The sequence below is a fragment of the Sturnira hondurensis genome, unplaced genomic scaffold (assembly GCF_014824575.4).
Source record: "Sturnira hondurensis isolate 20B ecotype Veracruz unplaced genomic scaffold, ASM1482457v3 Scaffold0004136, whole genome shotgun sequence".
NCBI classification, from domain to species: Eukaryota; Metazoa; Chordata; class Mammalia; order Chiroptera; family Phyllostomidae; genus Sturnira; species Sturnira hondurensis.
The window spans coordinates 42201043-42212766 of NW_028076767.1; the positions used below are offsets into that span (position 1 = coordinate 42201043).

The 11724-nt window shown below is 40.3% G+C and overlaps 1 pseudogene; it reads left to right on the forward strand.

The window, feature by feature from the left end:
• Positions 1-7455: 7455 nt before the first annotated feature.
• Positions 7456-8378, forward strand: LOC118985156 (deoxynucleotidyltransferase terminal-interacting protein 1-like; annotated as a pseudogene).
• The last annotated feature ends 3346 nt before the right edge of the window (positions 8379-11724 follow it).

Here is an 11724-nt window from a genome sequence, read left to right on the forward strand (position 1 = left end):
ATGGTTAGTTGATTTTCTTTTTTAAAAAGATTTTATTTACTTATTTTTAGAGAGGGAAAAGAAGGGTGAAAGAGAGGGAGAGAAACATTTATGTGAGAGACAAACATTGGTTGCCTCTTTCCCATCCCCAACTGTAGAACCAAACCCACAACCCAGGCACGTACCCTGAGTGGGTATTGAACCGGGGAGCTTTCAGTCTGTAGGACAATGCCCAACCCACTGAGCCACACCAGCCGAGGCTAATTGATTTTCAACAAGGGTGCCAAGATCATTCAATTCAATGGTAAAAAAGAGAGTATTTTCAACAAATGGTGCTGGGATAATTAAATATTCATTTGCAAAAGAATGAGGTTGGATCCTTACTTACGCTATATACAAATTAATAATTGACCTAAATGTAATAGTTATAACTATAAAACTCGTAAAAGAAAAACATAGGAATAAGTCTTTATGATGTTGGAGTCATCAATGGATTCTTGGATGTAACACCAAAAGCAAATGCAACAACAATAAAAACATTGATAAATTGGGCTCTATTAAAATAAACTTTTGTGCATCAAAGAAGACAAGCAAATGAAAAGACAGTCTGGGAGTTACTCAAACAATTAAAAAGTTATTATATGACCCAGCAATTCCACCTAAGTATATCTCGAACAGAATTGAAATGAGGTGTTCAAACAAAAACTTGTAAACAAATGTTCATAGCAGCACTATTCACAACAGCCAAAGGTGAAAACCACCAAAATATGTATCAACTGGTGATGGATAAATTGTGGTACATCCATAAAAGAACATTATTTGGTCATAAAAAGGAATGAAGTACTGGTATCTACTACAAGGAGGAATCTTGAAAACATTACACTAAGTGGAAGAAACCAGATACAAAAAGCCACATATTCTATGTTTCCAAATATCCAGAATAGGCAAATCCTTAGAGACTGAAATCCATAGGGGAGAGAGAAAAAGGGAAGTTGGTGTTTAATGAGTATCTGCCTTCTTTGGGGGGTCATGAAAATCTTCTGGAGCCACATAGTAGTAGAGGTAGCAAAACTTGGTGAATGTACTTGAAGCCACAGAATTGTACATATGGTGAATTTTGTTATATGAATTTTACTTCGATTTTTTAAGTTAAGAAACAAAACATCAAATTACTGAACAGTAGGCAAAGACCTAGCAAGCTTGACATGGATTATTTCCAAAACCCAGTCCTTTGCTAAAGCAAACTAAGTTGCAGTGGAAACTCTCCCTCACCAGAAGCAGCTTTCCAGCTCTTGAGCCCCACGCCTTGCTTTGCTGAGATCAATTAATAGAGTTCTTGGTGTCTGCCCTAATCATCACGCAGACAGATAAAATAAGTTAATATCCTTTACTCCCTCCCCAAAACTGAAAAATAAGATAAATGGAATCTATCTCCATAATTTTCCTTAGTCGTTTATTTCAGTAGCATCTGTTTATCATGATTTACAAGAATTTGGCTGGCAACAAGAGTTGCAGGAAGCATTTGCATAAGGAGATTTTATTTACATATTTTCCTCCTTAAGCACTGTGGATACTCAAAATGATCATGTCTTGGAAATTCAGGCTAGTGCTACTGATGATTATTACTTTTTTAAAAGCCATACTGGATCGTCTCCAAGAAGTGAAAAACATTTACAGCTATTCAATTTAGAAGACAAACTTGAGAATCAGTCTATTAAAGAATGTGTAATCAAATAAAAATAAGAGAAAACTGAAATACTGGGTCCCGCTGATACTGGGTCCACGCTACTAAGCGTGTGAGAAAGAGATTTCGACTTCCTTGGCACCAGCTTCCAGAATAGTCTGTCCTTGAGCGATTGTGGAGAGAAAACTGCTTTCCACACTATCTCTTCCTCTAAAATTTTAAACCTTAGTTCCATATTAATATATGTAAGTATAATTTATTATTCTTTTATAGTCATATCAACTATGTCTCTCCCACATACTATATGTAATATAGTTAAGTAAAAAAAAGGCATAATAGATCAAATTACATAGTATGTATGATGCTGCCATTTATGAAAAGGAAAGAGGAGGGTACAAATATATACACACATTTTCTTATAGTTTTTGAAAATCAAAGTAAAAGTCAAAATTTAAATGTTCACGTAAGGATGGGGAGAAGGATCAGGGTGGATGGACAGAAATACCATCTAGACTTCTCTAAAAAAACCTTATTCGTAAGCTTCACTTTGGAAATATGTAACTGTTTTACATCATTATAAAGCAAAAGTGAATTCTAACTTTAAAAAAAAGCAGTCTTTAAAATCAAATGCAAAATAAAACAAATGAAACTAACAATGTATCAAGTTAGTAACTCAACCATAATAAAAAGGAACTGTTTGAAATGATTTTAGAAACGGTAATTTATACCAAAGGACTTACACTAAGAACAAAAACAAACAAATTCTAAACTATTTTCTGTAATAATATTAATATTTTAATAATGATATTGGTATTATTGTGAAGCCATCTACATGCATATATGGTAATGTTAATATTTAGATATAAACATGAATATATAGTTGCTTATATATAAGCATATTTATATAAGTGTGTATATATAGAGGGGTCTAGCACTAATAACATCCATTTTTTATTTAAAAATCTCATTACAAAATCATAAGCATGTAATTCTGTAACATAATATTGCACTCAAGCACATCATATGACATTTTTGGTGAAATGTTCAAATTAAAACTATAAATTACTATACCCACATTAATAGCCTACCAACCACACTCAAGCAGGCGTTACTTCTGCTGGACCTGTAGTATAGAATACACAGAGGTAATATACGTGAAAAAAATATGTTTTGAAAACAAAACACTTTGGAGAAATGGTTGATTCTAGCTTGGGGCAGAAAATGCATACGCTGAGCCTGGAACATTTTGTCTTAGCAGAAACAAAGGAAACTATCAAAGACCCCTGGGGACATATCAGAAGGATGCAAGAGGCTACATGAAGAGCCTCCCATTTGGCCAAAATTGGGTCTCAGTAATAATAACAACTGGGACTTCTGGCCAAGATAGAGGTGTAGGTAGATACACTTTGCTTCCTCACACACAGAAGGACAACAACAAATTAAAAAAAAAAAAATAACCAGAACTGCCAGAAAATTGAACTGCATGGAATTATGACAACCAAGAATATTAAAGAAGAAACATTCATCCAGACCAGTAGGAGGGATGGAGACAGGCAGCAGGGGTGCAGAGGACACACGGTAAGGCAAAGACTGGAGGACTGAGGCAGGCAAGGCGGTGGCTGGCAGAGCAGGTGGTCCCACATTCGTGTGCGGATACACTGGGAGGAACAACCAGGGAGCGAGACAGACAGTGCAACCCAGGATTCCAGCGTGGGGAAATAAAGCCTCAAAACTTCTGGCCCATGAAAGCTTGTGGGGTTGTGGCAAAGGAAGAGACTCCCAGCCTTACTGGAGAGTTTCTTGGAGAGACCCACAAGGTCCTAAAATGTATACAAACCTACCCACCCAGAAATCAGCACCAGAAGGGACCAATTTGCTTGTGGGTAATGGGGAAAGTGACTGAAAGCTGGCTGAGCTGAACAAGTGGCATTATTCCCTCTCGATCCCTTCTGACAGCACAATGCAGCAACTTGGTTTGCCTCGCCCTGGAGAACACCTAAGGCTCCGCCCCTTTACTATGTAACAGGCATGCCAAGACAAAGAAATATGGCCCAAATGAAAGAATAGATCAAAGCTCCAGAAAAAATACAACTAAACGATGAAGAAATAGCCAACCTATCAGACGCACAGTTCAAAACACTGGTAATCAGGATGCTCACAAAAATGGTGGAATGTAGTCACAAAATAGAGGAAAAAGTGAAGTCTATGAAAAGTGAAATAAAGGAAAATGTACAGGGAACCAACAGTGAGTGATGGGAAGGAAACCAGGACTTAAATCAATGGTTTGGAGCAGAAGGAAGAAATAAACATTCAACCAGAACCAAATGAAAAAGCAAGAATTCAAAAAAATGAAAAGAGGCTGAGGAACCTCCAGGACAACTTTAAACATTCCAACATTTGAATCTTAGGGGTGCCAGAAGGAGAAGAAGAGCAAAAAAACTTATTTGAACAGATAATGAAGAAAAACTTCCCTAATCTGGCAAATGAAATAGACTTTCAGGAGTCCAGGAAGCTCAGAGTCCCAAAGAAGTTGGAACCAAAGAAGCACACACCAAGGCACATCATAATTACATTACCCAAGATGAAAGATAAGGAAAATATCTTAAAAGCAGCAGGAGAAAAGGAGAGAGTTACGTACAAAGGAGTTCCCATCAGACTTTCAGCTGATCTCTCAAAAGAAACCTTACAGACAAGAAGGGGCTGGAAAGAAGTATTCCAAGTCCTGAAAGGCAAGGACCTACAAGGAAGATTGCTCTATCCAGCAAAGTTTTCATTTAGAATGGAAGGGCAGATAAAGCGCTTCCCAGATAAGGTCAAGTTAAAGGAGTTCATCATCACCAAACCCTTATTATATGTTAAAGAGATTTATCTAAGAAAAAGACGATAAAAATATGAACAGTAAAATGACAACAAACTCACAACTATCAACAACCAAACCTAAAAAAACAAAAACAAAAAACAAAATGAACTAAGCAAACAACTAGAACAGGAACAGATTCACAGAAATGGAGATCACATGGAGGGTTATCAGAGTAGGGAGAATGGGGGGAACAGTACAGGGAATAAGAAGCATAAACGATAGATACAAAATAGGAGGAGGTTAAGAATAGTATGGGAAATGGAGAAGCCAAAGAACTTGCATGTACGACCCATGGACATGAACTAAGTTCAGGGAATGATGGTGGCAGAGGGGATACAGGGCAGGGGGGAATAAAGGGGAGAAAAAATGGACAACTGTAATAGCATAATCAATAAAATATATTTAAAAAAATAAATTAAAATATTCTGAATCTATAAAAAAAGAAATTGCTACACAATATTCTCAAGCATGAATACACATCAGTTTATCTATTCATCTCCAGTTGATGAACATTTTATCTCACAAATTTCATTATTGCAAATAGGTTGCAGTGAATATTCTTGCATATACTTCATTGAGCACACAAGCAAGGATTGTTGGGTAGAGACAACATAAGAAATTAAAGATTCATAGAGTATATATATTTACATTTATTGGAGTCTGTCCACTTGATCTGTAGGGGGAAGTTGGACTCACTAACAGCCACTGACATTACCATACACTCACAAGCAGCCTGTTGAAACCATTGTCTTGACATTGTCAAATGTTGCATAAAGAATTTCTGCTGCATTTCTCAAGTTCCTTAGTGATGCTAAACATTTTATAGTCATTGACATTTTTGTTTTCTTAAGGACATCTTCATGTCCTTTTAAGTTGTTAAGATTTTACTCACCTTTTTGATACTCCTTGTACTAGAGTAGTATTTCTACTACTCTTTGTAGAAAGAGATAGTAATTCTATTACAAATGTTGTAAATGTATCCTCCCAATGTCTCACTTGTCTTTTAGGTTATCTTTTATTATACCAAAGTGTTTTATTTTGATGGAATAAAATGATCAATTTTTAAGTGAAAAAAAAAAACAACTGCAATGGACTGAAACAAATCAAATATTTGAAAAATCCAAGAGTTAATATGATGCTTTAGGGAAAAAAGCTTGATAGGCACCATTAAGGGATAGTACAAAATGGATTTTTTTTTAATTCTAAAAACTAGGGGGGAAATGAGTCCTTAATACATCTTTTCTGTACAAGTTCTATTTAGGATAATTAAATAGTTGATATGGGGAGGTTTCTAGCTGATTAAGAAAGAGGGAAAGAATTTCCAGGAAATGTTCACCAATGACCACTAGAAATACAAACGGGGAGAAGAGAACAGTAGGAGTCTTCTGATGTCCACACAGCACTATGGATAGAGGGCTGTTGCTGCATCTGAATCAGATCGAGCTTCCAGATCTAAAATGACACCATGGAGGTGCAGTTCATAAAATGTGGGAAACTGTACTGGTTTTTCAACAAATAAACTGCAGGGGGCGGGGGGCGAGGAGAAAAAAGTGAAAACCAATCAATTAAAAGAGAATTTAATGGAAGGAAGGAAGGAAGGCAGGCAGGCCATCAGTAAATGAATGGATCATAAAACTGTGGTACATCTACACAATGGAATACTACACAGCAGAAAGAAAGAAGGAGCTCCTACCCTTCATGACAGCTTGGATGGATATGGGAAGCATTATGCTAAGGGAAATAAGCCAGGGGGTAAGGGACAAATACCATATGATCTCACCTATAAGTGGAACCTAATCAACAAAACAAGCAAACAAGCAAAATACACAGAGACATTGAAATAAAGAGCAAACTGACAGTAAACAGAAAGGAGCAGGGAGAGGAATAATAGGGGAAGGGCCACCAAGAAATACATATAAAGGACACATGGACGAAGCTAAAGGGGGGTAGTTTCACGGCAGGGATGGGTGAGGCAGGGGGACATGGTGGGGTGAAAATGGAGACAACTGTACTTGAACAACAATCAAAATAGAAAAGGAAGGAAGGAAAGAAGAAAAATTGAGACTCCTGAATTCAAATAAAGCAACTATATGAATAGAGAGTGAGGAAGAGAGTAGGATNAAGAAAGAAGGAGCTCCTACCCTTCATGACAGCTTGGATGGATATGGGAAGCATTATGCTAAGGGAAATAAGCCAGGGGGTAAGGGACAAATACCATATGATCTCACCTATAAGTGGAACCTAATCAACAAAACAAGCAAACAAGCAAAATACACAGAGACATTGAAATAAAGAGCAAACTGACAGTAAACAGAAAGGAGCAGGGAGAGGAATAATAGGGGAAGGGCCACCAAGAAATACATATAAAGGACACATGGACAAAGCTAAAGGGGGGTAGTTTCATGGCAGGGATGGGTGAGGCAGGGGGGACATGGTGGGGTGAAAATGGAGACAACTGTACTTGAACAACAATCAAAATAAAAAAGGAAGGAAGGAAAGAAGGAAGAAAAATTGAGACTCCTGAATTCAAATAAAGCAACTATATGAATAGAGAGTGAGGAAGAGAGTAGGATAGTGAAAATTTGAATAATGACTAAATATTTAATATTAGGGAGCTTTTATTAATATCAGTAGGTACGATAATGATATTTGATCATGGTTTTTGAAAGAGTCATCATTTTTTAGAAATGCTGAAATGGTATGAATGTCATGTCTGGGATTTTCTTCAAAATAACATGGTATGTCGGGGAGTAAAGGAGTGTGGATGAAACAAGACAGACCACGAGTTGGTCACTGCAGAAGTTAGTAATTGGCACATGGCTGGGGTGGGAGGTGAGGACATGGGGAGGCTTCTCTCTCTAAAAAAATCCTCCTGAGGTCACTTTCCATTGGGTGGCAGCATCAGGCTGGAGTTGTGAGGGTCAGGGGCACCATGGGGGCCACTGGCAACGCTGAGCAGCCATGGGCACCCAGCTGGGCAGAGATCGAGGGTTCCTGAGATCTAGGAGCCCTTGGAACATAATATAAAGCACTGGCAGGTGCAGCAACGGGACCACTTTTCACGGATGGCAACGAGTTTCATAGGTCCTGCCATTCCCATGGACCTCTCCCGAACTGTGCCGCAGCCTACCATCGAGGACATCCAGACTGCCCCCAACAAGTACCTGAGGTTCTTCCAGAAGGCAGCACTGGATGAGCAAGATAACCCTGGGGAAGATGCGGACGCTGAGGCGCTAATCCAGGAAGCCTGTTGGAGCTGCCTAGAGCGGTCTCACCTACTTTTCCAGATGGAGAAAAACTTATACCCAGATTGACCCACAAGCTTCCAGGGATAAAGTGACTGGCAGGCAGAAGAGGAACACGCCCACCCAAGAAGCCAATGCCCAAAATGAAAAAGGGACAGCCTCCTGGACATATCATGTCAAATGGCAGGGCAGCCACTGGCATGGTGTGGGAACCAAAATCCTGGAAACCAATCCACCACGAAGACCCCAAGTGGGATCTGGCTCAGCTGAGTGAATCTACCACCTTTGCGCTGGGATCCCCCCTTGGAGAATCTACATCAAGCACCCATACCTCTTCAGCTACGCAGCTGATCCCCAGGACAAGACTGGCTGGCCAGGCAGCATCACAGGCCGGCAACGGGGGAAGATGGGCTACCTCCTCATTGAGGAGGACATCTTGGACCTTGCTGCCAGCAATGACTTCAGAGGATGCCTGGACCTGAAGTTAGAGGAGCTGAAATCCTCCTTCCTACCCAGCTGGATGGTTGAGAAAATGCAAAAGCACATGGAGACACAACGGAGAGAGAATGAGCATCGTGCTGTTGAAGCCGGGTCCCCTGGCTACACTTAGCAGCCATCCCTCAAGATCCTCTCACCCACACGGCAGAGGCCACCTACAACTGCTCCTGGGTGGGTGAGTGGCATTAAGCTGTGCTTCACTAGTTTGTAGCGACTCACTGAAGAGCACTGTCAGAATGCCATGTAGTTCTATACTGGTAAAGTTATTAGAGTAAGAAGTAATTAAACAGTTTGTAACAAAAGTTGTTTTTTTTTTAAATCTTCTATACACTAAATTTTTGTCACAAAGTTTTCCCCCAACAAATGGATAATGCTTGGAACTACTACATGTAAAATTATTTTGTGTAGCTCATTTTTAGCTCAATAATATAAATGAGAATAGAGGTATTCCTTTATAGTTAGTATGATGAGCTAAGTTGTATTTTCCTGTTGAAAAAAACATTAGAAATACATTTTTAAGGAACTGACCATGGCAGCTTCATAGCAGGCTAGGCATCAGATCACAAAGACAGGCTTACACCTCACGAATCAGTGTCTTCAGTGTTGGGATCTACCATCATCTCTCCTCCACCGTGTTAGTTCTCTACCCAAGTCCCAGGAACTTTCCTACCCAGGACAATCAACTTATGTTTTGCTAAGTATTCAACAAGCATTTGTTGAGTATCCACTATATAAGAAAGAGTATTTGGATCAAAGACAGTCTTGCTTTCAATACTGTCATGGTCAAATGAGGAAAAAAAGCTAAAATAAACTATGAGAGGCAGATATGTGTCATGATCAAGGTATGCAGCCAGATCTATCAGAATACCTTAGAAGAAGGCCCTGGCTGGGTAGATCAGTTGGTTAGAGCATCATCCCAATACGTCAAGGCTGCAGGTTCAATCCTCAGTCAGGGCACATAAAAGAAGCAACCAATGAATGCATAAATAAGTGGAACAACAAATTGAAGTTTCTCTCTCTCAAAATCAATAGATTAAAAAAAGAAATCCTCAGAAGAGTGTTTGGCTCTATATGTCTCTTCTCAGGCTAGGAGACGGGCTCTTGAGTCTTCAGAAATTACTTAACCTCATTGAGTCACCTCATCTCTAAAATCCCTGCTATGAAAGACTAACACGCACTGTGCCTGGTGTGTAGGTGCCCAACTAACTGGATTCCCTTCTTTGTCAAATATTTATAGTGTTGGATTGAGCACTGTGGCAATCATGCATTATCAGCAGGTACTTTCATCTGACAATGAACTTTCAACAAATCCAAGTCACAGGATTACATAAAACAATGTTTCTTATTTGGCCAGCTATGCCATTTGTAATCTTACAGGATGAGCCCACCTACAGTGAGACATGCCTCCCGTTTTGGCTTCTAGTTAAGTAGCTTCCCCTCCTCTCCCTCCAGCCAAGTTCACCTAGAACTCTGGGCAGCTTAGGTCTACAGACCAGGCTCACATTCTGCAAAATCCCAGCCTCTTTACCTTCCTCCATCCCTATAATTAAGAGTTACTGCACTTTCTAGAAATCTACTTTAACCCAAGATTTAGGCACAACAATACTAATTACAGCATTACTCATAAAAGCATGAGACTGTTAATAATCCAGGTACTCCAACATTGGAAATTTTAAGTATGAACCATCCACATAAACAAATACCATATAGCCATTTAAAGGGTTTTGACATTCTTCATGCTAAAGAAGTTGAACATTGTGCCCTGGCTGGTGTAGCTCAGTGGATTGAGTGCAGGCCTGAGAACCAAAGGGTCGTGCTGGTTCAATTCCCCAGTCAGGGCACATGCCTGGGTTGTGGGCCAGGACCTCAGTTGGGGGCATGTGAGGGGCAACTACACAATAAAGTTTCTCTCCCTTTCTCCTTCCCTACCCCTCTCTCTAAAAAATAAAATCTTTTCAAAAAGAATTTGTACATTGTACATATAAATGTAAAATAGAATGCGGGGGAGGTTGATAAAACACAAATGTTAGGGACTTTTAGCCTTAAATGGTGTCTCCTTTGTTTTTCGCTTTTTCCGTCAGACAAGTCTTACATCATCCCCATGCCATCATGGATAAAAGTCCTTCGCCTGGGACACGTCCATTTATCTGCAACCAACCCATTCCTTACACATCCCCAAGCAAAGATCCTCGGCGGCCCACTGTCACTCCAAGGTTTAGACCCTCCTCCATTCACTCATAGCAACACTACCTTGGAAGATCTTGCCCTCCTCTTAGCCTCCCCTCTCTGTCCCCAATTTTGTCGTTAATCTGAGGAGTCTCCAACCCAATTTCCTGCCCCAGTTAAAAAGCCTGAGGAGTTTGCAACATCTATGCTGATTATCCAATACCCTGGTTTCCTACTAGCCCAGCCGCAGCCCCTCCTGACCACACAGCCCTTGGCCCCCTCCCAGCCCGGCCCGTCTCCTTGCTCAACAGGGTTTCTACAGAAGCTCCCCACCAAGCTTGCTCCACACCCGCGCTGCCCATATTCTCACTCCGAGCCTGATTCACTCCCTCCTCTGGGTTCCTGATGGGTATGGCAGACAAGCTCTGGTTAGTTTAAAAAAACAAAAACCTAATAAAACCATAACATACCAGTTTAGAACTCTGCCACTCAATATAACATCTGACAGTTACCTTCTCCAGATTTATTTCGTCTTTGAGACATTATCCCAGAAATGTGTGGTTAACATTAATAGAACAGCTGCTGTCATTTTCCTCTCAAAATGTAACTCGCCAGCCCAGCTGCAAGGGACCCAGCTCCTCCTGCATTCCTCTGGTCTGCGAGTAACCCAGCTTTCTACCTGACCTGGAGCCATCAGGAGCTCCTTTGTTCCAAAAACAAAACACACTGGACAGGGCCAAGTGTGGTGACTGGTGGGGGAGCTAAATGGTAATGGGGGAAAAATACAATAAAGATTACAAAATTTAAAAACAAAAACACAAACCCTTCTTACAGCACCCTCTACCGCCTTTTCTCCTCTTCATGAAATTACTGAAGTCCATTGTAGTTTCTATTTTATTTCTCAACCCCATAATAATGGCAATAAAAGTAGACAGTGTATTAACCTCAGAGAATCCAAGTGGAGACAAGCACAAAGGCAATTAATTGTTGGTCGTTTGGAGCGTGACTGCCATGGCGTGAACTTCTCACATCTAACTGCCAGAACTTTTGAGCTCTCAACTCCAAGCTCAAGGTCAGTGTGTGGAGCTGTGCAGTGGGGCATGTGGAGGAAAGCAAGGGGCTCCCACGGCCAACGCTGGGACTGAGGAACCGAGCTGCAGTTTCCTCCTCAGCTGGGAGTCATCGCAAAATCCGTGGGCCCATCAATGCTAGAAGATGCTTGGTAACGAGAAAACCCCAATTACTTCTCCTCTCATCATGTTTACTCAGGTTGTTTGTAGGTTTATGTCAGT